Genomic DNA, 27,340 nt, shown 5'->3' with positions numbered 1-27,340 from the left:
AAAATGCACATGAACCAAGGTTAAGGGAGTCTAGTTTTTGCAAAATGTGTTATTTTGTTGATGTTGTTTTCAAGTATTATAATTTCTACCAAAATCTAATTATGCTTTATGATAATGTTTGGAGTATAAATGCCAAACATCTATTTTTTTTTTAATTTAGAGAGAATCTTCCTTATCTGCAACTTACTTCCTCTATTATGCCATTATGGTATCTTCTTAGTCTTGCAGACTGTAGTAATTGTGCACCCCTACCTCAGACACATGGGCAGCCCACTCACAGCACAGATGCAAAAGCGAAGAGGACTCTTCAGTGCAGACCTTTAGAATGTTACTATTTGTGGACTGGATAAGCAAGGCTGCTATCATTCTTACATAAGTCTTCTGGCAAATACTCACTCAAAAGATAGATTCAAACTGCAAGACAAATTTCACCCCTTGTCTAAGCAAAAAAGTATGTCTGAGGATCTCTACAGCACTTTTCAAGTTTAGTTAGCTTAGCAAATTATTATTTATTTCTATTTAAAATATCCTTAAATATCTACATTACCTCCAGGATTTGCAGTTTCTTCAGTTTTATGGGTTTTTTTTTTAATCATAAAGCTTTATACATTTTTCTCCTACCAACTAAATAGATGTTAACTAATGATTCCCCAACAGCTTGGGACTGGTGCCAAAGCCCCCTCAATACTTTATAAATTTTGGAAAGATTAAGACAAAATAAAATGTACACTGGACTACCCCCAAAACGTGTGTGCCTATTCATGCTTAGAGGCAAACATTTTCAGATACTACATGCTATGGTGAATATATAGTTTCACTCTCTCCCACTTCCTCTCTATAATTGTCTGGATATATGACTTCAACGAGTAACAACTTACTTCTCTGTGTCACATTTATGTATGTCATCAGCAGTTGTCCTGTGGACTTTTTTGAGATAATTTCCTATAATTCAATTCCACGTTAATTTCTAGCACTTAGAATGAGTCATTTATGTGACTGGCACTATAGGAATCAGTATTTTTCCTTTGTTGTTTATTACTCTAAAGAGAGAAACCAGAAACTGCAGAATTATTTACTGGTCAGTGCAGCTGCAGGATTGGTATCCAAACACCTGGTTTCATGGTCTTGCTCATTCAAGCCTTGCGGTAGTGTATTTGGTCTACTTAAATGAAATTCTGTAGCTCTGAAAGAGACTGGTGGTAGAAGACACAGGGAACATTTCCACTTTTCAAGAGGACCTTTCATTTAGTTACCAGATTAGCAATCTCATTCTAAAAAGAAGGCCCAAATCCAAAATGATAACGTGAATTGCCCAAGTTTAAATGGTGAGTTAGTGCAAGAAAGGACTCCATAACATTGAGCTTCCAAAGAATCAAAAACCATTTGTGATCCCTGGGACATAAAAAGTGCATGCAGCAAAAGGCTGATTTGAAGTTTTTTTAACATATAGTCCACCTTTTTGCCATTTAAATATGGAAAAACGAAGCAGCTATATGCCGTCAATCACCAGTGAAGATTTAGCTCTTTGATTTGCAAAGATTATTCTAACCTGGTTATCCTTGTCAATAGATTTCTTTTAATTCAAGGATCTAAAAGGAGAGTGCAGAATTTAGTAAAAAGCACAATCTCTGGCTGATGGACACTGGGCTTCTGAAGCAGTTCTGGGCAGCTTTGAGACGGGGTCGGGGGCAGAATTTTAGGACTGAAAATGGGTCTTGGTTCCTGGGCTCTGATATTTCGGTCCTGACTCTGTTTGCACATTTACCTCCACCATATTTAACCTCAGGGCTTTTGCTGTTACCGTTAGTCCCTCAAATTTGACTTTTCTTTTTAACTTTCCCCTCTCCCAGTCCTCACTCCCCTCAACTTCATCACTAGGCTTCTAACTCTCTGGCCCGCTCTGCTAAAGTTGGACTAACTAGCCTGAGAACTGTAGCTCCCCTGTCCTTGTCTGCAAATTCTACCCACATTAGATAGTGGTTGCTTCCTCAAGAAGGAAAAGGATGGGGTAACTGGAATTTTCCCACTTTCCCAGAGGTCTGAGGCTTAATCTTAATTGTGGGGAGATTCTTCTCTTACAAAATGAAAGTATTGTGTGCAGGAAGACATCTGCCTCATACTAAACACTAGAAAGAAATATTGAAGAGGCCCTAGGGTCAGGTAGACCACCTGCCCAATAAAATAAAAAACCTATATAGAAGAAGTACATGCCCAAAACAAAAGGACCACATGCTTTGGGGTTTCCTACACACTTACTGCCTTTGTGGACTCAGCAGCAAGTCTGAGGCACAGAGAGCCTCACTGGCTACTGCTGGCTGACCCTGCTCCTGTGTTCCAAGGCTCCCACACACTCCCCAGGGCAATTCTTGCAGATGCAGGACATTAGCTCACTAGGGTGTCCCCCACCCTTGTCCACTCCTTCATGGATCAGTGATCACAAGCACAGCTCCCTAGGGAGCAGACCAGGCTCTAGGGTAGGGCTTGCCTAGTCAACTCTGGCCACTATAACAAAATGCCATGGCCTGGGTGGCTTGCACAACAAAAATTTATTTCCCCCAGTTCTGGAGACTGAGAAGTCCTACATAAAGTTCCAGCCAATTTAGTTCCTAGTGAGGGCTCTCCTTCCAGCTTGCAGATGGCCACCTCCTCTGTGTTGTCACATAACAAACGTCTCCTATTCTTATAAGGACATCAGCCCTATCCCTATAAGTCCAGAGACCTACCCTATGGCTTCATTTAACCTTAATTACCTTCTTATCAATTCTATTTTCAGACAAATCACATTGGGGATTAAGAGCTTCAGCACATGAATTTTGGGGAAAAATTTTCAGTCCATAGCAAAGCTCTTAAACAATAATCTGAAATCTGTGAAAAAAACCTTAACACCAAATGTGGGATTATGTGGAATTTTTCATGTTCATATGTATAGGCTTTTATTCTAGAGTGAGCGCCCAAAGCCTTGCTCAATACCTCAAAGGGGTTTGAAATAAAAGTTTAATAACCACTACTCAAAGACTGATTTCCCCAGAGGATTTCAGAAGAAGACAAAAAACAAACAAACAAATAAAAACAATCAATATTCCTTGAGATTCCAGTACCTAATATGTCATTTTTTTAAACCTTAAAACAAATGGATATGGATTTGTCCAATATAAAAGAGGAGGAAAAAACTCCTCAGCTTTTTTTAAAGCATATTTGATAACATCGATTTTCAACAGATTTAGTTAGGTACAACCAATATCCTACTTCTAAAGAGGAAACCACAGATGTCCACAATCAGGGCAGTGTTAATTGTCAGAACATCTAAACTGAGACACACAGGGAGCAATGTACCTGCCAGAGGCAACAGTGGCAGGATAGGTCCTGTTACAGATTTGGTTTAGCCAATTCTTAGTTCAATCAACATTACTTTAAGAGGGTTAACTCTGGCTTGCACCTCAGGGCATTTCTCTAAGATTTCATTGTCTATTTTTTGTTTTTTTTACTCAGTTACAATTCAGTCTCTGAATTCAGAGACTGAGCCAATATATAAAGTTATTAGTCACTGAGTAACAGCACAGATTTCCAAATCGTTCCTTCAAATTCTAGCTTGTCAAAAAAGATAGGGCTCTAGTCTTGTTACTTTTTTTTTACCCTTGGGCAGTGTTAGCTGGTGTCATGCAAAAGCACTTGGCTCACTCTGCTTTGTGGGGAGGTTTCTATGCTTGGTGAAGCAGAGAAGTTGAGCGGTCCAATGAATCTTTTGTTGGTCCCAGCTGGCACTCCTGCTGTTGTAATACATGTACGCAAATCATCAGGCTTTGGACCTTCAGAGTGATGTTGGGGGATCAGGAAAATCCGGGAGCATTCTCTTGAGCAGGAATCCAGTGAAATCTGTTTGTTTTAGGAGAACCTTAATCTGCACACAGTTATAAGGAAATAGCTGGTGTTAAGTTGGCTGGAGGATCTGGGAATGCATCACATACAAATTCTAGTGAGGTTTTAAATCGTGATGTTGTCATCATGAGGACGGGAGGCCTTCAAGTGTTCCTTTGGCCCCACACCAACCTATACCCCTTTGCCACTGTGGTAGAATATACTTACCATCAGCGTTTGAAGTCACAGAAGTGTAAGCTAGTGAAATTTTGAGTTCCTCCTGAGAGTCCACAAGCAACCTCAGACTGAACAACCAATTCCAAAAATGAAAGGTTTTCATTTTTGCAACTGTAGCTATGACTCTGACAAGGTCTACAGACTCTGCTCCTTACTCCTTCCTGTGAAGTTGCTTCCTTCTCTCTTATCCTTCAGCACCTTGGTCAGATGCCAGAATGTCCACTGTGCACAGGCCTGGGTCTCAGCCAGGGCCTACTGTGCTGTCTGTGCTGATCGCCAGCCTTGCTCAACCCCTCCCACAAGGCAGGGCAGCTAAGAGGATGGCTCCAAAGCACCCAGTGACACATGTGTAGCCACATCCCCAAGACACGATTTAGTGGCGTCCTTTTGCTAAAGTTTGATCTGAAAAGTCCCCCACAGGTCCCTGTATTAAAGGCTTTGTCCACAGGAGGTGGTAGGAACTCTAAGATGCGGGGCCCAGTGGGAAGATTTTGGACTACTTGTGCCTTCAAAGGGGACTGTGGGACCTGAGTCTTGCTCAGCTAACTTCCTGACCATCAGAGGAGCAGTCTTGCTCTGCTGAGTGTTCCTACCATGAGGTTCCTCGACAAGCCTAAAACACTGCCCTCCTCTATTTACAAAGACTTTGTTTCCATTTTTTCCTTTTTTCATATTTTCCTTTTCCCTTATTTCCTTTCCCCTACCCTTCCCACTTCACCTTCACGTTTAGCCCTTTTCTTCCTATTTCACATTGTCAGTTATACAATTTGGATCTTATTCACACTTTTAATTTTTCACACCAGAGAAACTAGTCAACATTTACACACGTGTGTCCTATTTATTTCACCTAAGAGTATGGCCTCAATATACATCCATTTTCCTATGAATGACTCTAGTTTCTCATGCTTTATGGCTTAGTAGTACTCTAATTTATAGACAAAAACACATCTTCTTTATCACATCCCATGTCTTAATAGCAAACCATCTATAAACTCATCAGTGGAACCACGCGTTGGTGATTAACACAAGCCCATGATCCAATACCTTGCAAAAGCCCCACCTATGAGTGCATGAGACTTTGGAGGACATCTAGATATAAACCATAACAAATAGCATTATTTCCATATTATAAATAAATTGGAATACAAAAAGAAGAAGCAACTTTCCAACTGGATATCAACCTATCAGACAACAAATAAGGATTTATTAAGTATTATCGTGGTTTCTTTCTTTTTCCCCAAGTGGTGGTTAAATGTTATCTTTTAATCTAAATAAAAGCATGATTCTGACAGAAAAAGCAATTAACGCTTATCTTGTGAGGAAAAAAATAAATGAAGTAAAAGCACCAGTTTTAATCCCAGTACCCAGATAATTTTTTATTGACTCAATAAATATGCTTCTACCTCCCAGACATGATGTCAGGCTCTGGTAATCAGTGGTGAACTAAATAGACCAGGTCTCTCTCCAGTGGTGTATATAGTTTAATGAGGGAAACTGATATCAACCAAGTAGATGAAGAAAATTGTAAATACAGTAAAATCTTGGTTTGTGAGCATAATTTATTCCAATAACATGCTTGTACTCCAAACCACTTGCACATTAAAGTGAATTTCCCCATAAGTAATATTAGAAACTGAGATGATTCATTCTACAACCCCAAAATATTCATATAAAAATGATTATAAACCAGGCATGGTGACACATGCCTATAACCCCAGCATTCAGGAGGCAGGAGGATTGTGGCAAATTCGAGGCTAGCCTATACAGTAGCTATACAGTAAATTCAGGTCCAGCCTGAACTACATAGTAAGACCTGTCTCAGAAAACAAACAACGGGGTGGGAGATTTAGCTCAGTGGCAACACACCTGCCTTGCAAGCACAAGGCCCTGAGTTCAATCCCTGGTAAAACAACAACAACAACAACAACAAACAAACAAAAACTCAATACAAACAAAAGATTACTATACTGTAATATAATAAGAAATAATAAAGAAAATACAAAGTATAGACAAAACTAAGCAAATTAACCTGCACTTATCTTTGAAAACCTTCACGGCTGGTATGAGGGGGAAAGCGAGAGGAGGCCTATGGTGTAGCATGACTTTCACTATCGCTAACAGAATCACTGCAATCTATTGGCTTAATGGAATCTTTTTCTTTTCATACAACTTTAATAAGGAGCCCATCCAACGACACTTTTTTTTTTTAATCTCCTTTGGAAGATTGTGTGGAAATGTGATAGTTGCGCTGTTGTTAAACAGAATCATTGCTCACACTGTCACAGCCTTATTTAGGGGGTACTTTTCCACAAAATTCAGCATTGTTTCCCACGTTGTACACCTCTCTCTAACCTCATTTGAAGTGAAGGATTCCCCTGCCCTTTCTTCCTCCTCCTCCCCTGCACAGGAGATCTCCTCCATAACCTCTTGCTGCTGGGAGATGATCTCTACAATCCCTCAGTGAAAGAGAGGCTCAGTTGTGACCATGTGACATTCTGTACCGTGTAGTACTCACACGCAGTACTCATATGGTGAGGCGTTGCTCATTTATCAAGTTAAAATTTACCAGAAACGTTTGCTCATCTTGTGACATACTTGGAGAACAAGATACTCACAGTCCAAGTGGTTTTACTGTAAGCACAGATTGTTATAAGAGCTCTAAATAAAAACCCATAGGGAAGGCTAAGTTAGAGAATGGTAGAAACAATCATTTTAGCTGAGTAGTGAGGAGATACCTCTTTAAAGAGATGGCATTTAAATCAAGAGCTGAGACTTAGAGACAAGACTCAGCTGAGGACATGAAGAAATGAAAGATCTGAGAAACTGGCTGGATTGTAATTCCATTTACTGAGAGGTGGAGAAGGCTGGTAGTTTGGAAGAAGGGGTACCTTGGAGGAAACCTAAGTTGCACTCAGGATGTGAGAAGGCTGAGGTGCTTATAAAATTCATGTGTGAGTCTCAGCTGCATTTATTTTGCAGATCCAAAGCTCCAAGGAGAGATCTTGGATAGAGTTTAAAATTGAGAGTCACCCCCATCTGAATGGAATTTGAAGCCATATGCACGGCTTTGATCTCTCAGGAAGAAAGTATAAAGAGGATGAAAGAGTCCACCCAGAAACCTTGGGCTTGCTAACATCAGAGAGAGGAGGAGAAGCAGGGAAGTACTGTGAACAGTCACTGTGAAAGAGAAGGAAGACTCAGAAGCCTGCTGTACCATGAGGCCACAAGAAGACTGTGCTCATGTAGTTGAAATAGTCAGCTGCACTGAATGCTACTAAGTCAAACAAACTAAAAGGATGAGCAACCATTTGCTTTTTAAACGTGTGCCACTACGAGGTCACTGGGGACCCTGACAATAATGTAACATCTTTATTGGAGTTGTGGGCAGAAGCCAGGCTGATGTGATACGAAGACTAGAAGGGAACGGAGACAGCGTGTGTAGAACACAAACGTTCCAAGTGGGGCTAGGATTGAGGGAAGAGAGAAACTGGCAGAGCTTTTGGGAGCAAAAGATGTTTCATAAAATGAGAGTTCCTGAAGCACACTTAGGTATGGAAGGGGCTTCTCTAGTTGAGCAAAAGAAGCTGAAAACTCAGGAAAAAAAGGGGGATAATGAGGGGTAAGCAATGGGCACAATCGTAATATGAATGAAAGAGAACACGGTTACAGACACGGAAGTGTCAGCGATGGGTCAGGAGAGGACGCGGGAGAATACCATAAATCAGAGATATTGCCATCAAGCTGGTAGTAAGAGTGTAGAACTGGCCTGACTTTGATGCCTTCCATTCTCCTTCCTGAGTGTTTGAAGAGGAATAGGGAAACAGAGAAATGAACTTCTCACATCCTAGGATGAATTGTCCGCTGCTTTAGGATGGAGTGCTCCTTTTTCTTGTTCTGATCAACACAGTGTAGCCCGATTGCTCCGGCTGTTTGTCTGCTAAATATCTGCATCCTTGCTAGCCACCATCAGATCTTATGGATACGCAAGAGTCTTGTGAGATGCTCAGTTTGGGCTTTCATGGACCTACACTGAGGTCGCTTTACATCTCATTCTCCCGGAAGGTGAGGTCATCACCACTCACAGCTCAACAGCAGTGATGAGAAACAATGTTACGTGAAATTCTTCTAAAGTGTTCTGAAGGCACATGAGATTTTTAATTGGTTCATATAGACCAGGGTCCTGAGCTTGGTATTATTGGCTTCTGTGGATGGATAACTCTCTGCCATTGTCCTGTACATTGTAGGATGTTTACCTGGCCTAGTATCCCTGGCCTCTACTCACTAGGTACAAATAGGACTGCACCTCCTGCCCCACTGGGATGCAAAACATGTCTTCAGACATTGCCAACTGCTCCTTCCGTGGTAAAATCATTCCCAGTTGATACAGACTGACATTATAACATCAAAATAGAAATTGAAAAAGTCCATCAAAGGCCCAAACTTTTTTCTAGTAGCAGAATGTGTGCTTTTTGTGCAGGCAGATGCCTGGCTATTTGACTGAATTTTTTAGTTTTCAAATAAACAGTAGGTATCTTTATCAATAATAAACATTGGGATGAGTACAATTTTTAGGCATCACCTCAGCCTGAATATATATTTTTGGTGCCAAAGTTTGAACCCAAGGCTTCACACACACTAAGCATGTATGCTACCCCCGAGTCATACCTCCAGTCCTTCAGCCTGATTTTTTTTTTTTTTTTTTTTTTGCTACCAGGGATCAAATTCAGGACCTTGTGCTTGCAACACAGGAATGGTGCCACTGAGCTAAATCCCCAGCCCCCTGAGGCTGACTTTTAATTCTTGAACCAATTAGCAGGATTTACCATGTTAAAAATTCAACATAAGTGAGAACATTTAAAAACTTTCTATGTCCACATTTGTTCTCTACCCTACTGACTGGCAGGGGTTTTGTTTGTTTTGTTGTTTTTTCCTGTATGTGAATGAAAAGTCATTTTTGTGAGAACATTTTACCTCCTTTCCCACTGCTTGGCTACTCTCGCATATTAAGAGATCTCATGATGACTTTACGTGGAATGAATACATTGTCTTTTTGCTTATAAAGCACCTGTTCCATTACAGAATTACTCTGCAGAGTGGTCAGAGGTGAACTATCAGAGGCAATTTGTTCTAGAACCAGTTCTCTCACTTCCAGGCTCAAAGCTTACCTATCTGAGTCTCAGTTCCTCTGTGTTCAGATGTAGTGAGTATTTATTGAGACGACATGGCATTGCCACGCCCATGCTTGACAGTGCCGGTGGCCATTTTGTAGTAGAAAATGGCTGTTCCTCTCAACGACTTTTGAGAATCAAGAGGGTCTCTGTTTGGTTTCGTCATCAGCCATGAATTGTGTTAGTTCCTTTGGCATTACCTTTCCCTTTGAGAAAATAAGTGCAATACAAGACTAATCTCTCAAGGAAAATTTAACGTACGCCTAAACAAATACTGAAGTTTAGCAACTGATATGCATGATAAGGTGTTTAAGAATAAAGCTGACAAAAGTAGCGCTATCTACAATTTATTTTGAAAAAAAATGATGAACCAATGGTTAGAGAAAGGAATGGGTAAACAGACGTGTTAAAAAGCATCTAAAATTATACTAAGAGCACTAAAAGCACGCTAAATTGTAGAAATGGATTGGTGATATGTGGGTATTTACTGTCTAATTCTTGCAACTTTTTTGTCTGAATATTTTCATCATAAGATGAGAGGGAAATTCCTTCCACTATTTAAAAATCTAGTGGTTTGGGCTTGGTGAATAAGTCATGTTCATGAGCCTTGATGATTTTATAACCTTTAAAGATATGTAATCTGAAGACTTCTCAGTTTTTAGTCTGCCCAAGGAGTTCCTCTCTTTTCCTGATACTTTTAGATGCTATTTGCTACACATCTTCCAAATTTTGTTAACAGCTTCCTTAAAGTGGAGAAATCAAAAGTACTGCAAATGTGCCAATCTCAAAGTTTTGTTTGAGGTTAATAGGAAGTTATTTTTGGATTTGTTTCCAACATTCTCTGTCTAATGGTGAACTAGGTTAAATTGCTTTTCAAGGATTTCCTACATTGCATCAGTTAATGTTATATTCATACGCTGATTATCCAAGTTAAAACTTCCAAACCTTCTTCAACTCTCTCTTCTCTTACACCACCATGGACAACCAATCTTAAGAACTCCCAGCTTTTAAAATATTCTGAAAATTAATCCACCCTTTTGTTACCGCTGCCTTGGTTCAAACTTGTCTCTACAGCCTTCTTTGTCTTTGGTACTTTTTCTTCTCTAGCCAGATCTTTTCACCGCCTTCAGAGTGTTCCTTCCAGAAAGCAAATATATCATTCTTCTACTTGACAAACTACAATAACAGCTACAAATTATTAGTAACTACTTTAGGTAAACTGATAGCATCACAGATTTCTAAAGAGAACTCAACTTCCAGCAATTCATGCTGAAGTTTCTTTGTCTTTGGTACTTTTTCTTCTCTAGCCAGATCTTTTCACCGCCTTCAGAGTGTTCCTTCCAGAAAGCAAATATATCATTCTTCTACTTGACAAACTACAATAACAGCTACAAATTATTAGTAACTACTTTAGGTAAACTGATAGCATCACAGATTTCTAAAGAGAACTCAACTTCCAGCAATTCATGCTGAAGTGTTTGGAGATGAAATGATACAATATGTAATATTTGCTTCAAAACTAATGTGAGAAGAGAGGAACATGAGTGGACATATAAATGAAACAAGGTGGACCATAAATTGAAAATTGTAAAAGTTGGCACTGAGTACTTGTGGGTTCATTATACTATTTTGTCTATTTTCTTATATATTTAAAATTTCCTATAATAAAAGTTTTGTTTTTGTTTTTTTTTTTTACTTTAAATAGTTCTCAAAATGTCTAAATGCTTTAGAAGAGCAAACACTACTCAAACATCTGGGACCAATTTGCATTTGAGCCCTTCCTTCCCTCCCTCTTCCAATATGTGCTCCATATTTGCCTCTACCAAGGTGCAAGCTATTCCCAAAGTGGACTATTTCAGAATATTGTTTTGTTCTTTTAGTCTTGAACAATAACTACTGATTCTTTTTTATCCAGCTCAAAAGTCATCAACTCTATGGAATTTTCCTTGACTTATTCTGATAGTAATCTTCTTTCCTTGGACTCTCATGGAACATTGTATCACACTCTTTGACAGAACATATATTGATGCATTGTAAAGTAACTATTGTAATAATATTTTAATGTCAATCTGCTTAAGTAGGTGGTGATATTCTATGGGATAAAGTAAATACTATCATTCATGTTTGGGCAATATGTGAACATAAGATGGATTTTTTGGATTTTTGGATTTTTCTTATTACTTTTCTTACCTAAATGTAAATTCTGGCTTCAGTTTAAATGGATCTATAAACTAGACTGTATTTACTGAGGTTTTAAAAGTTTTTGGTTCAGTTAAATTTCTAAATCTGGAAATGAAATCTCAAAACAATTTATCAAATATATTAGTCTCTCTTCCACAAGTTTGATGTGAGATAGAATTCCAGATAAATTGTAGAATTTTATGCATGACATATGACTCAGTAATCAATGTAGCTGAAAAAGATAAATTCTCAACTCTAATATCTTAATACCATCAATGTTAGCTTACATCAAAGTTTTTATGACTTCCAAAGAGAGGCTGAAGGCAGTATTTCTTTCAAATCACAAAGAAATAAAATAGCACGAGATATGTTACACTGATTCTGCTTCAATTTCTGCTTGGCCCTTTTAGCTATCTATAATCATGGTGCCCAAGTAATTTTAACAGAGTAAATGTAATCACCCCATTTGGTGCCAATATTGTGTCACTTCTTATAAAAACCAAATAAAATTTAGAGCAAACTGTCATTGATAGTTAATCAGCTAGTCCTGTAGCCATGATCCTTTTTATACCTGTTACTGTGTGAGATAAAATAATGGCTTTTGAGTGTTATCAGAGGCTGCACTCTGCAGGACCAGCTCTGCACCAAAGTTGAGAGAACACATCAATAATAAATACAGATGAATGTGTTCTGGGCAGGAGCTAAAAAAGAGACTGTACTCATAAAGTCTAGGATGATTCTAGGCATGAATCCACAAAATCTAGGATGATTTGTTTTTCAGAGGCTTTCCTCCAATAGAAACAGGTGTGTATAGGTATGATGTAATGTCAGCTGCCTGACAGGGCCAGTAGAATCCAGACACAGCAGAACAGCTGTTCTTTGCTAAGAGAGCATCAGTTTTTAACATAGGAACAAGGAGAACCACGATTTAAAAGAACATGTAAATAAACATGCAAAATCAATAGCCTTCCTATACGCTAATAATAGACTCACTGAAAAGCAATTAGGAAAACAATACCAAATCAATAGCATCAAAAATGTAAACACTTAGGTATTAGCCTAACTAAAGAAGTAAAAGACTTTTACAATGAAAATTACATCACTTGAAAAAGGAAATTGAGGAGGGCATCAGAAAATGGAAAAATATCTCCTGTTCTGGATAGGTAGAAATGTACTCAAAATGGCTATACTTCAAAAACTGGCATACAGATTTAATGCAATCCCAATCAAAATACCAACATCGTTTCTCACACAGTGAGAAAACACAATCTTAAAATTTACATGGAATGAGAAGAGACCCAGAATAGCAAAAGCAAAACTAGGTAACAAAAGCAAAATAGGTGGCACCACAATCCCAGACTTGAAGTTATATTATAAAGCTATAGTGACTAAAACAGCATGGTACTGGCACAAACACAGTTATGTGAATCAGTGGAAAAAAAGAAGCAGAAACAACCATAGGCTCATACATACAGCTCTTTGATCTTTGATAAAGAAGCCAAAAGCATAAACTAGAGGCAAGCTAGCCTCTTTAATAAATGATGCTTGGAAAATTGAATGTCACATGCGAAAACTGAGTTTAGACCTATATATCTCACCATGTATTAAACTAAAATCAAAATGGATCAAAGTTCTAAATGTTAAAGCAGACACACTTAATATCCTGAAAGATAAAATAGGTACAACTCTTGAAGACATAGGCATAGGCGAGGATTTTCTGAATAGAACCCTAATGGCACAAGAAATAATACAGAAAATCAACAAATGAGAGCATATCAAATTTAAAAACTTCTGCACAGCAAAGGAAACAACCAACAGAGTGAAGAACCAATTTACAGAATGGGAAACAATTTTTGACATGGACAAAGGACTAAAATTCAAAATATATAAAGAATTCAAAAAAGTAGACTCCCCAAAATTAAAGATCCAATAAAAAATGTGCAACTGAAATGAATAGAGACTTATTAGAATAAAAACAAATGACCAATAAATATGTGAAAAACTGCTCAGCATTCATGGCCATCAGAGAAATGTGAATTAAAACGACACTGAGATACCATCTTATGACAGAATGGCTATATCAAAAATTCTAATAATAATAATCCTGGTGAGGTTGCAGGAGAAAAAGGAACTCTTCAACATTGTTGGTGGTAATGTAAACTAGTACAACCACTATGGAAATTAGTGTGGAGATTCCTTGAAAAACTAAAAATAAGAATTTCATTTGATCCAGCCATCCCCCTTCTATGTATCACTGAAAGAGTTAAAAATCATCATTTTACAGGAATACGTGCATACCCAGGTTTATAGCAGCACAGTGTACCATAGCTAGATCTTGGAAACAGCACATCCCTCCATCAACAGATGAATAGATAATGAAAATGCATTTATACACAGTGGAGCGTTATGCCACTCCTCCTACTCTGCAGATGAGAACTCCTCTACAACCACTTGTTGTTGGAGAACCATCACCCACAATCCCAGAGAAAGTGGGGGTGGGGGGTGGATAGTGGGGAAGAACCATTGGCTCAGTTATGATCATGTGGTGTTCAGATCACATACTACTATTTGTACTGCAAGACATCGCTCATTTATTAAAAATGTATTAAAATTTATTAGAAGTGTTTGTTCCTTTTGCAGAACACTTGTAGAACAACTTTATCTTACTTTGTTTTGTGCACACAAGAACTAGAACATGACTCAGTGGTTTGTGTTCTCACCAGGTACAAGGTCCTTGACCTCTGTGAAATTTTTCTCTTTTATAAGAGTGCCCACAATCCCCTTCTGGGTAAGGTGAAAATGAATGTTATTTTATTTTTTCTCCTTATCACAGATACAGTATAAATGTCTACTACAGAAGGAACACAGAAAGAAGCAGGTTCATTTCAGAACCAAGAGAGACTGGAGAGAGGAATGGGCTAGAGAAATCTCCAGCATCACCCCTGAGATTGGGCACTGTCCTTGCCATTACAGAAAAAAGAAAGATCCCTAAAACATCTGGTCAACACATAGGATTGTGAATGCAGGCATTCCACGCATAAATGAAATACTTTCTACTTAAAAAAAAATAAAAAACAACACAGAACTGGATGCTGAGCAGATTCCTATGTTCAGTCAAAGTGAACTCATGGTCTGAGTTTCCCGGAAACAAATTTGGAGATAATACTCAGTTCTTCAATTTAAAACTGCTTAAAATTCTTGAGTAGCTTATGAATTTCAGGAATCTATACCGACTGGAGATTTCAAAAGATTTATCCTTGATGGTCATGAAGTGGCTGGAAAAGGACATTTCTTCTTCCTAGCGCCTTCACTCCAGGTCTAGTGCTCTGTAGAACTGAGCTGTATGTGTGAATTCCAGGAATGAATCCTGCATGATGCCTTCCCAAAGTTAATATAAATAGAAGACTCCAAGGAAACTTGGTTCAGGCCATTTTGAATTGCTCAGTGGAGAGAAATTTTTTACTTAAAACAAAACCAGAGGATTTAGCTCAGTGGTTCTGCTGCCTTCCTTGAAAGCACAAGGTCTAGAGTTCGATTCCTGGTACCAAAAAAAGAGAAAACGCCAGAGTAATGACTAAGCCTGTTTAAAGAAAAATAACTTGAATCTGATTTTATCAGAGATCGATAGCCTCTTTGCCCAAGTTGTTCTCTAAACTGCCACTCCTCTCTTTCGGCCAATTCCTTAATACTTTAGGTCTCTACAGCTATACAAACACCGCAGATAGGGAAAGAGAAGCCATTCAAATCACTTACAGACGTTCAAAGACAATTACGAAAATGAAATTGTCAGATTCGATACAGATTTAACTTTTTCACATGTAATTTTTATTCCCATTATTACTTCTCTGCCAAAGACGGTACCAGGAACATGTATAAGGTTGCAACTCTGAATTCATTTATAATATTAAAGCAAATCAATGGCATAATGATCTATACAGGGTCTTAGGACATCTTTTTTTTTTTTTTTTTTTTTTTTTTTGTACCGGGGATCAAACTCAGGCTCTTGTAATTGCAAGGCAGGCAGTGGAACCACTGAGCTAAAACCCCGGCCCTAGGACATCTTGTGGTATAAGGACTAAATTAAATGAAAAATAAGATAGTACCTTCAGAAAATAAAATTGCTCCTCTGATCAAATAGAAACTTAAAAGATGTTGGGATGTCTGCACTTACATAAATTATGTTTACATTGAGTGGAATCCTCCATTTATAATAGGGGCATTCAGATTTATTTTACATCAAATTCTGCATGCTGTAATTTAGGAAGATCTGTCGTTAGCTTATTATTTCATTTCTGTTTTTTATTTTCTTTCCTTGTTGTCCTATTGACAGGTGCAGCAAAGTCTAATGACTGCAATAGTCACTAAAGAAAAATACTCTTTGTCAGTTCATGGATTAAATGTTTTTCAGAAATCTTTAAATTATAAGAAGGCTGCCTTAAACACTCATGTTCAAAAGAAAAATTTACTTAAAAAAGCCTACACCAGCTCTTACTGTCACAAGGGTGTTGCTTAATTTTCTCCTGGCCATTGCAGTGTGAGCTGCACCTAAAATTATCAGAACTCATCTGTGTCAGTTTTTGACCTTGCTGTCTTACTAAGAAGGCTGTTGGACGGTGAACTGGATCTCCAGAACAGAGAGTTGATGAATAGTGGCAACTCTCGATTATTCTAGCAAGCTAAAACTCTCTGGTGTGTTTGTGGGTAGATAATTGGACCAAGGGAGACAACCACAGTGTACCTAGTGCTGTGGTCAGAATGCACTCTTTCTCCATGGGAATAAAGGCACCCTAAGAAGGCAGAACTTCCAAGTATGCTGATGCTTTTGTTGGGCAAAGAAAGTGAATGCCAGAGGGAAGACTGCTCTTTCTCTGTCTCAGAAGACAACCAGATATCCTTTCAGGTGAATGTTGTATCTCAGCATAGTTGATGTGACTCCAACTCAATCACATTGGGAAGGGAAAGGATCACTGAGTTCCTTTTACAATATTACCATGGGGCCAGGGGTTTGGCTCAGTGGTTCTGCCACCTGCCTCAAAAGCACAAGGGCCTGAGTTCCATCCTCAGTACCACAAAAAAATCAAAAAACAAACAAACAAAGAACCAAATCAAATATTACCTGAGCAAATGGTGTTGTGTCTGGAACTACTATAAGAGGTTCCTTGTTTGAGGTCAATCGCACACAGGCTTTGGAAATTCCATCAAGGACACAGATGGAGGGCTGGGGATTTAGCTCAGTGGTTCCAGCATCTGCTTTGCAAGCCCAAAGATCTGAGTTCAATCCCAGGTACAAAAACAAAAAGGAGTGCCATGCCACAAATCAGGCATCCATGTCCTTTTTGCCTAGCAGAAGATAATGAGACAAGTTGCAACATGTTTCATCCCAAAGGGCAATGCTACAGACTACATCTAAGCACATGACCACAAAAAAGTCAAACTGGTCTTTCCCTGGATGACAGCGTACAGGAAGAGAAAGGGTCTGGGATGGGAAGCCAGTAGACTGTAGGTTGAGCTGAATTTGTCAACTATGACAATGGATAAGTTACTCATTTTTTTCTTATTTTCTCTGTACACAATGGTAATGATGTTCCCCCTCTTTCACAGGATTGTGACAAAGTGCTAAAAAGTACCCTGTGCCACTAAATTCCCATAAAATTGCAGGGGTTTTATCTTGATGCTTAAGACAGTGTCAAGGATCAAAGCCCAGACTGGAAGTGCAATGACTACTTGAAGAACACCAAATCTCATAAAGCAAGGAGAACACAAGAATCTAGCAGTTAACACCAAGGACTATAAGTGAGCAACTGATATACTGGGAAAGGGCATTCACTGCAAGGATTTTAACTCTTTGGGAACAGACACCATTAAAGCACTCAGTCTAAAACTGGGTGTGGTGGTGCATGCCTGTAATCCCTTGAGAAGCTAAAGCAGGAAGATGGCTGCAAATCCGAGGCCAGCCTGGCCTACATAGTGAGTTTAAGGCCAGTCTGAACTACGTAGCAAGAGCCCATCTAAAACAAAGACTAATAGCAGCAGTAATGATAACAATAATAATAGAACAATGAGGCACAAATAAAATAAGCACTGCACCACAGAATTTGTTTCCTTACTGTAAGAGTTCCCTCCAAGTTAATCAAGCATTTTATATTGCTTCAGAACAGCCCTGGAGCTTCACGGTACACTCTGTCACAATTCTGACTCCATTTCACGTGTTTCTATATAACACCCACTGGACTGTGCCAATGGCCATGGAAATAAGTCCCCACCAAGCGTCCGTGGTATTGTGTCCTCCTCCTTGGGTTCCACATCCACCGATTCAACCGAGGATCAAAAATGTTTTTGAAAGTAATTACACCTGTATTGAACAGCTACAGGCTTATTCTTATTCCCTGGCCAATACAGTATAACATTTATTAACACAGTGTTTATGTCATATAAGATTCTAAAAGTGACCTAGAGATGATTTAAAGGACACAGGAGGACACAAACAGGTTGTATGCAAACCCTGTGACGTTATAGGTAGGGAACTTGAGTGCCCAGAGAGCAGTCCTCAAGAATATTGAGGGGTGACTGTAACTTCCACTGGAGGTAATGCCCAGTGGTTCTGGTCTACCTTACTGTACGGACGACTACTACTGAGTTGGCCCTAAGGCCCTGGGCAGGTGGAACTAAAGATGAAAAATTTCCATTTCTTTCTCTGAATAGCTTCATCTTCAAAGAATGTAATCATAGACAGCCATGAAAGCACACACCTGTAATCTCAGAATTTGGATCGCTTCGAGTTTGAAGTCACCTTGATCTACACAGTGAGTTCAAGGTCAGCCTGAACTGCATAGCAAGACCCTGTCTCAAACAAACAGCAAAACAAAAATGTAATCTTATCATAATGACCTTGAACGAGCATGGATAATGTTTTCTTAAAGACATCGATGCATAGGCTACTTGCTTACTTCTCCCCCTGACTGACCAAAGGGCTTCCCCAGCCCCACTGCGGCTTGTGTGTTATTTCCGAGGGCTGTGCTACCACAGTCTTCAGATTTAACCAAGAGGAGTAATGTGGAGCTGCAGCTGGGACTTCTGAAAGGGTTCAAGAAGTTAAGTTTCTGTTAAGGGCTCTGTCTCATGACCCAGAAAAGCCGCAGGTTCACTGGTGAGACAGGCAGTGTGTGGATATCAGTCTCCTCCCTCCCAGCCAATCCGCTGCTGTTCTGGGACCCCCATTGGACCCCCATCCCCCACCCAAAGCACACCTCAGAGCAAACAGGAGCAGAGCAAAAGCCTGGGAAGTTTCTCTTCATGAACAACCTGCTGGCACAACCAGTCTGAGCCGCGAGGAACAGGGTGAAGGAAGGTCTCACTACCACTAAGCCAGAGATTCCGGGTGGAGCATGGGTGGGGAGCAGCTGTTCCTCAAAGGAAAGGAGTGACAGGAAAATCAGGGAAAGGCCAGAGGGGACAGGGAGAGCCCTGTGCTCCAGGTGGTGACAAAGCTCTCGGTTGCTGGCCTTTCCTGTGTAAGGGCTGCCACTGTGCACTGTGTCCAGAGAGAAAAACACACCACCAGTCAGTGCTTCTGTGTGGCCTGGGCTTGCACTGTCGCAGGGGGAAACCTAGTCCTTCCTGCCACACAGGGCTTGGAAAGCCCGTAACACACAGTGCATCTAGTCTTAACTGTGCTGGAAATTCTCTCATTTACATTTCATGGGTTTTTACGTTTAACTGTGTGGGATTTGCCATAAATTGCATTTTTTTTTAATGTGTGTACATTCTGGTATCAGATCTAAATGTTACTCCTGTTTGTATCTAAGGGGTCTCCAAGCCTTCATTTCTCCTTTATGAAACTGGAAGAATAATAATACTCAAATGCTACTCAACTTACAGGAGTTACATACCAATCAACCCATCAGAAGTCGAACATGTGATTAGTTGAAAATGCATTTTTGGGGCCAGAGATTTAGCTCAGTGGTGCTGCCACCTGCCTCACAAGAGCAAGTTCCCAAGTTCGATCCCTGGTACCAAAAAAATAAAAATAAAAAGAAGAAAATGCATTTTCATGCACCTAACCTCCTGAACAACCCTGCTTACTAAGCATGGGCAATGTGGATGGTTGATTGTCTGCACCATGGTCTTGGTCACTGCCCTGCCTCTCAAGAAAGGATTAATTATAGAGTATATCACTCGTTCTGGAAGAGATCCAAATTCAAAATTCCCAGTACGGTTTCCACTGAATGCCTATAACTGTCATAACTTTGTAGAGTCCAAAACTTGTTAAATTGAGGGCTAGGGATTTAGCTCAGTGGCGCTGTGCCTGCCTTGCAAGTACAAGGTCCTGAGTTTGATTCCTGGAACCAGAAAAAAAAAAAACAAAACCCAAAACTTGTTAAATTGAACCACCGTGAATCACATCTATTCATATAGCACATGGGGTCATGCCAGGACTCTATGAAAATGTTCTTCCTTTGTCATGGTAAGTGCACAGTAAATGTACATTGTAATTGCTAGAATTAATATTACTCTGTAACAGTACCAGAACTACTCTCTTTTCTGGCTCTGCGCCATGACTTAGATACATTTACTGTGATTTCCTCACCTTCAAAATGGAGGTGCTAGACTAAACATTCTGTAATTCCTATCCAGATCTAAAAGTCTTTGAGTACAACGATATACTATGTGTGTGAAGTAATTGTATTTATTATTATGTTATTAACATTTTGAAAATTCATGGAGTTTCTCAAGATCAGTGAGCTTTCAAAAATTATGCAGTTGTACAATGCAAAAAATGTGCTGATTCCTATTTAGACTTTCCTTCCTGCCCCTCAACATGGTCTTACTGTGTGTTAAGGCTGCCTGGAGCTTTCTATATAGCCCTCAAACAGTCAATCCTCCTGCCTCAGCCTGCTGAGCCACTGGGATTACAGGCACTGCACCACCATACCATGCTAGATATTCCATTTAATAAGCTCTTTTTTTATTATTTGCAGTGATAGAGATCAAAATCAGGGGCTGGTGCATGCTATGCACATGTTCTACCACTGAACTACACCTTGCCCTATAAATTGATGTAAATGATATTGTCACAATTACAGAGAACAGTTTTTAGTTCCGACTGAATTAGATACTGTATTTTATTGTGGGAGGCTCTATCTTTCTGAAGAAATGATTTGATTGGAGAATTCTTTTCCACTATCAACATAAGGAAAAAGGGAAACCAAACCAGAAGTGAACTCCTTAGAAAAAGACCCAGCATGGCAGGCACAGAGAAATCACGGATCTCCTGCAGCCCAACAGGGAAGTCACAGGCCATGTGGATGCCAGCTGACCCAAGGACCCTTCACACAAATAACATAAACAGGAACGGAGGAGTTGCAACCATTTTTTTTTTCTCATTGGACACTCAGGACTGTGGTTTCTTCTATATTTTAAGGGATAAGAGGAAAAATGTCCCTTTGCCAGGCTAGCCATTTTTCCCCCACTGGAGAATCTGTGGCTGCTAATGAAGCACTCCAGCCCAACTGTGCTGGGGGAATTCTGTGGCAGAGCCAACTCACCTTGGGTCATTTTCCACGCAATCTCCACATCCAGCAAATGGTGGCTGGCAGGGGGAGAGAAAGCAGAGTTCCCTCAGGGCAGGGGCAGAGTCCCATGCAAATTGCACTCAGTAGTCCTTGGTCACACTTCCAAGGGCCCTGGACCACTGCAAGCCAAACACTGTCCAATGAGAATTCAGATGAAAATAACCACCACTCCCCTCAATACTGTCTGGGTAACTTGGAAAAGGAAGCTTCCTGGTCACCGCCCTGCATCTCTGGTTGAGAGGCCTGTCACTTTCAGAGGATATGTTATCTATTCTGGGTTCTGCCTTCTCAGTGTTCCCCTCTTTTCTTTCCTCTTGTCCACTCTGGCTGGTGACCACCAGAGAAGGACAACTACCCTAAACTCTGTCCCAGCACAGCACCACTTGCAGCTCTCCATAGACCACACTCCCTGTTGCTGAATGACCAGGGAGAGGACATCTTCTCAGGTCTCTGTGTGCCAGGTCCCCAGGGTGGACCATCAGCTTCGGGCAGTACTTTCATAACCCATGTCATAAACAAAGAAACAAGAGCCCAAGCATTGCAGAAACATGAAAACAAGGAAGCCCAGGAGCAACTGAAAATTTTAGCTTTAAAATATCGCGGGTGATTTAACTCAGTGAAGAAAAGAGCTCTCAAGATAGCTTTCAGTGAGTCAGAAAACATGCATGAAATCCAAGTATGATTTTTAATCGAATCAAATATTACCTCCTCAGTTCTCTGTAGAACAGCCAGTTATACACTGTTAAGTGAAATAGTCTTCAAGTCAACTAGGAATGCTCAAGCCAGCCACACAACCAATTCACGAGTGATTCTGAACAACTATGTCTTTAAATTTTAATGGTAAAATAGACTAAAATCAAATCTAGTCAGCTCACTTCCATGACTTCTGCACTTTGTTACCTGAATCTTGGCTCTGAACCGAAGTGCTATGGGCCATAAAAATCCTGGACACCTGGAAACAAAACCCTTCCACAGACAGGGATAAAGAAAAACGCCACATTCATCCTCAAAGTTAGAAGATGACATTGCTAAAAATAACACATTCTTCAATGGCTAGTAAAAGCACAAATGGGAATTAACAGGTACAAATAAGGCATTTCCTTCTGCGCTGTCAGAGGGAAACCAAAATCAAAATAAAATAAGTTGTTGGTAGCTTGTGCAAACACACACACACACACACACACACACGCAGCTTGAAAGTGTGCAGTTACTTACTGGGGTGGATTTGCCACTGCCTTCTGCTTGTCCAGCTGCCAAGCGCAGAGTGTATCAGCAGCAGCTGTTTCCTTGAAGCCCCGGCTCGGCGTCTTAGCCAGTCACATGTGCCTCCTGATAAATAGCCAGGAGGTCAGAGACTGAGGATCATTATTCTCCTGGGTTCTGAAAGCCTTCTCATCACCCCTGGGTTGGCTCAGCCATTTCGTTAGTGTGCAGGGAAGTCCATTCCTCAATTTGTTTTCTTTTAGCGAAAAACACCCAACAGCGAAGTCCCCCCGGAGGGCAGGTCACCACCAGTGGAAAGTTGAGTCGTGTTTATGTGGGGGACGGAAAGGCGGACAGTCCCTGGGCTCTCTCTTCTCACAGTTTCGCCAGGGCTTTTCACCGGCAAGAAAAAGGAAGCAGGAATCCACACGGCAGGTGGAGACTGCTCTACCCTTCAGGTGGCCCTGAAACACATGTCAGTTTGCTCAGTTTTTTTCTCAGAATTGCAGGCTCCGGATTGTTGGAAGAGCCACACGACCAAGTGGACCGTCCTGAGGAGGTCAGACCCTAACAACCGTCATACAATGCTTAGGTTTGACTTCAAAGCCGCGGACTGCTGCTGTGCACACAGCTAGGAGGAGCGCATGCGGCTTTATCTAAAGAGCCAGAGGAAATGATTTCAGGTCCCTTAAGATCACCTTCTGCATCATTATCTGCTGCACTGTGTCAACGTTTTGGGGCTCAGCAGAGCACCTAAGATTGTCAGCCAGCACAAGTGGAAACAGTGGTTATCAAGTTTACACAGCATATTGTAGGTATTCTGCTGCCCCAATGGGTGTGCTGGGAAATTGGGCTGACCCGCTGTTTTCCCTGCTGCTCACACAGGCAGCAAACCACCTTGGATATTCTGTTGGATTCACGCTTCTCTCCCAGCCTTATTTTCTCACCCCTCCCTTCCCAGCCTTCTCCCCAAGGAAAGTCCTTGGAGTATCTGGTTTTGGATGGTGTCTGGTTACATTAATCACCTTTCCATTGCTGGGACAACGACCTCCCTGACACACGCCGAAAGGAGGAAATGTTTATCACGGTGCACAGTTTCAGAGCTCTGCTTCCTCCTAGGCAGAAATATGGTAGCAGAGCACGGCAGGGGAAAGCTGCTTGCTTCATGGCATCCAGAAAGAAGAGGATGATGGAAAGGTCCAGAGAGGAAAGGGTGAGGGACCAAACACAGTCCCAAAGGTCACGCCCCCAGATCCTACCCAGAGCCCCCAGGAGCATGCTCGGCTAATCTAGGCATCACTCGAGTCCACAAAGTTGGCAATCAGCATCAGCCATCACCCTGAACTTGGGTATCTGACTTCTTGGTATAGCAAGAAGGACACTTCAGTGTTGGTCTTGCACTTCAGGGTACAGTAGATATATCTGTCAGATAGTGGCTTATTTGGCAAAGTACATGTCTGAAAAACTATGGTTAAAGCCCCCTTGGGGATTTCAGAACCATAATTAACCTGTTAAACTGTCATCCTTGATTTTTTTTTTTTTTTTTGAGACAGGATTGTACTATGTAGTTTAAGCTGTCCTTGAATTCACTGTGTAGTCCAGGTGGCCTCAAACTTGTGGCAATTCTCCTGGCTTCCCGAGTATTAGGATGGCAGGAATGTAGCATCATACCCAGCTCAGCCTTGATTTTTTTTTTTTTTTGTACTGGGAATTGAACTCAGGTCCTTGCACTTGCAAGGCATTTGACGGAACCACTGAGCTAAATCCCTGGCCCTCAACCTTGATTTTTAATCATTGAAATCTTACTCAATATGGCAGGCTATGCGGGCAATCATTCATTCTGGGATCTGTCTCATAATTATTAACAGTGAAAATCATATCAGAAGTTTCCCTCTGCACAGAGAATAGTATTTTCTAGAATAACGGGAGAAAACCCTCAGTCCGGTTATTCTTTCAGGGGAGTAAGGGCCTAATTTGTTACCAAAAAAGAGAGCCCAAAGTGTAAGTGAAATATTTTGTAAGCATCAAAACATCATTTTCTAAGAGACTAAAGTTAGTAATAGAAATAAACTTCTATCTAGTATCAAAAGGCACAGCGAGATCCTGTCTCAGAAGAACAAAAAACTAAATGTAGGGCCCTAAAATACATGCTGATGTGACCATCTTCAATCAGAAACAGAAAAAGAGGCCTACTGATCATTTGAAATGCTATGTTGCTGTATTTATGCTTTGTCGTTACAGTGATGGAAAGCCATTGACAAGAAAACAGATGAAGGACAAAGGACCAAGAGCTAAAGAAGCCATTCACTAGCCAATCCAGGCCCTTCTCAAGTCCAGCTCCTCTCTCTGGTTAGTCCTGGACCTGACGTGAGTCTGCAAATTACTGCAAGGAGTAGAACTGCCAGGCTCAAAGGAGGCAGGAAACGAAGAAAGGAGGCCTTGTCCAAGCTCTTGGGATTCTGCAGAGCCATCCTCTCAGGCCTCTGTACCTGTCTGAACTTCCCAAGGGCAGCGATTCCCAAGGGTACCCATCCCCCACGCACGGTGCCCTTCTGCCTCAACAAAGCTCAGCTCCTCCAAATTAGTGCCCCACCCCCTGCTGGTCGAGTTGAGGCACAGCACACAGCTCGTGACAACCTCTCTTCACTTTCTTTGCAGGCAAACTTACTCTCTTCATCTTCCAGCTCAGTAAATTCCACCTCATGCATGCCCCCTATTAGAAAGTGACATTTTTTATATCTCCTCCATTCCTCTCCTTGGTCCCGACATTTGGCTAAGTATGTATCATGGGGAATTTTCACTAACCTTCTTGTTCTTTCCCTCTTTCTTTCTTTTTGAGCTATGCAGAGTCAAAATAAATAGCCAGTCACAGTCAGTTAATCAGAAGAGTTGTGCTAGTTATATGCTGTAACACATAGAAAAGAAAGAAAGAAAGGCTCTTTTTAAAAGAAATAATTTTCAACCTCAAATGCCCTTGAGGAAAGCAAATCAGCATCCATAAACGAAGGAACGTATTGACTGCGTTCAATGTAGTTTGCATTGAAAGATTCACCAAAGTATGTGATTAAAACCTCTGTTCTCAAAATTAATCTCTGGGAGACTTCTGTAGAAAGCCATATGTAAGTATTTTTATGATAGGTAATGAGCTATAGCAACAATAGAAACCTATTCATGTATAACATATCTTACTATATCATTGATAATGTGTTATAAGTAACATCTGTGTAAAATATTCCTTTAATTCTCATGGTGATGCCCTGAAGAAGATGCTGTTTTTACCCAAATGAAGATCTCTAGCAAGGTTGACTAGCCCACCACAACCAGTAAGCAGCCCAGCGAGAGAGAAAGTGCACGAGTCGGGGCAAGCAGTTCAAGTTTCCTAGGAATCAAAGGAAAAGCACCGCTAGAGACTCCAAATCCTCTTACTCTCAGACCTGAACTCTGGGTTCCCTTGGCCTCCCTATCCCTCAGCTTCACGCCACAGCTTTACTCTATCCACCCAGGGCTCTTCCTGAGGCTCTGAGCTGCACTGGGTTCATCACAGCCCCGGCTGGAAGATGCCATTCAGTGGACACTTCCTGCATGAATTCACGAATGAATGTAGGACGAAGTTTTACACCACAGCCAAAATTATAAAAGAGGCATATTACTGTGACCCCGAGTCCATCTGCTCAAAATTGTGCGTAATTCTAAACAACGCAGTGTCCCACCCCGTCACGTTTGATCTTCCCCCTAATTACCAGGCTACCCGAATCCAGCTAGCTAACGACAAGGCTACTTTCGAGCCTCAGCACCAAACTACTGGCTTAAATTTTGGTCTGGCCATCGCTAGGGGATAAACCTGGGGGCCCAGACGTTGACCTCACTTCTGGATCCCTTTGTAAAGTCTCCCTCTTTATCAGACAATCATCCAGTAGTGCTGTGATTGTCTTAGACTCTATTGGCTCAACCTTTTGGCGTCAGTCTCGGTAGTGTTAACTGACATCTTTGTGCACAAAAAATCTCTGGCTAATACTTTTTTCTTAAGACTTCAGAGCAAACGCAAAGGCAACCACAGAGAGGAGGAGGAACTCGCTGAGGAATGAGGATCTAACACTATTGCAACAGGATTTTCTTATTTTTAGATCGCAGGGGGTAAACTGAAAAGGCGCTTTTACCAGCACATAAAAGAACAGTAATGGAGGAATTTTCAGTTTTATCTAATGTTTTAATTTTTTTTTTTTTTTTTGAGGTAGGGTCTCACTACAGTTCAGGCTGACTTTGAAATCATTACTATATATAGCCCAGGCTGGCCTCCTTGAATTTGCCATGATCCTTCTGCCTCAGCCTCCCAAATGCTGGGATTATAGGAATGAACCACCACACCTAACATAATGTCTTAATTTAAAAATTAGTGTTCTTACCCCTGTAATTCCAGCAATCTGGAGGAGAGTAAAGCAGGGATATTGCCACGTCTGAGCCCAACCCAGGCAATTTAGTGACTTAGCAAGAACCTGCCTCAAAATTAAAAATTTAAATATGGGCTGGGGACGTAACTCATTGCAAAGGACCCAGGTTCAATTCCTCACACCACTGAAAAGAAAAAAATAATTCTCCCAGCTCATGTTTGTGATGGCCACTCTTACTAGTGAAAAGCAGTACGCACATTTATGCTGGGGTAAAACATCTCAAATTGAGGGACAAGAACTGAGGAGTGGGCATAATGTTCTTCCTTTTTTTTTTTTTTTTTTTTTTTTGAGGTAGAATTTTGCTATGCAGTTCAGGCTGCCCTGGAACTCACTACTTAGTTCAGGCTGGCCTCAAACTCCCAACTACCCTTCTGCCTCCGCCTCTCAGTGTTGGGATTACGGGCATGCACACCACACCCAGTTTTTGTTTTCTTAATATAAGATTGTAGGAAGACAAAAGCTTGGATAAAGTTCCTCAGAGATGTAAAGGAGCCTGGATTACAACAGCTGATAAAAACACCAGTCTCAACTGTGAAGCTTTGATAGGAATCTGAATCCCTGTGAATAATGTTTAGATCTTCATTCCAGTAGCCAGACACAGAAGGCAGATACTGTCACACTGAAGACTTGTCTCCTTCCTTGTTTCACAAAATTAAAAAAAAAAAAAAAAAAAAAA

At 40.7% G+C, this 27,340-nt stretch overlaps 1 protein-coding gene across 9 annotated transcripts in view; it reads right to left on the bottom strand.

Annotated features, from left to right (window-relative positions):
• Rasgrp3 (RAS guanyl releasing protein 3) overlaps nucleotides 1-27,340 on the bottom strand; it is a 116,708-nt gene that overhangs the window by 66,487 nt on the left and 22,881 nt on the right. For 3 of the 9 annotated variants that reach the window (XM_010645140.3, XM_033763515.1, XM_010645162.3), the window contains exon 2: nucleotides 22,229-22,342. The exons of 5 other annotated variants lie outside the window; for them this stretch is intronic. The gene's annotated coding sequence lies outside the window, so the exon portion shown is untranslated. Of the gene's footprint in view, nucleotides 1-20,986; nucleotides 21,006-22,228; nucleotides 22,343-27,340 lie in introns of those variants that run through there. One more of the 9 variants, XM_019204329.2, reaches the window with a different exon arrangement.

Source organism: Fukomys damarensis, unplaced genomic scaffold (genome assembly GCF_012274545.1).
Source record: "Fukomys damarensis isolate Sample0158 unplaced genomic scaffold, DMR_v1.0_HiC HiC_scaffold_2, whole genome shotgun sequence".
NCBI lineage: Eukaryota > Metazoa > Chordata > Mammalia > Rodentia > Bathyergidae > Fukomys > Fukomys damarensis.
This window is presented reverse-complemented; position numbering and strand designations above follow the sequence as displayed.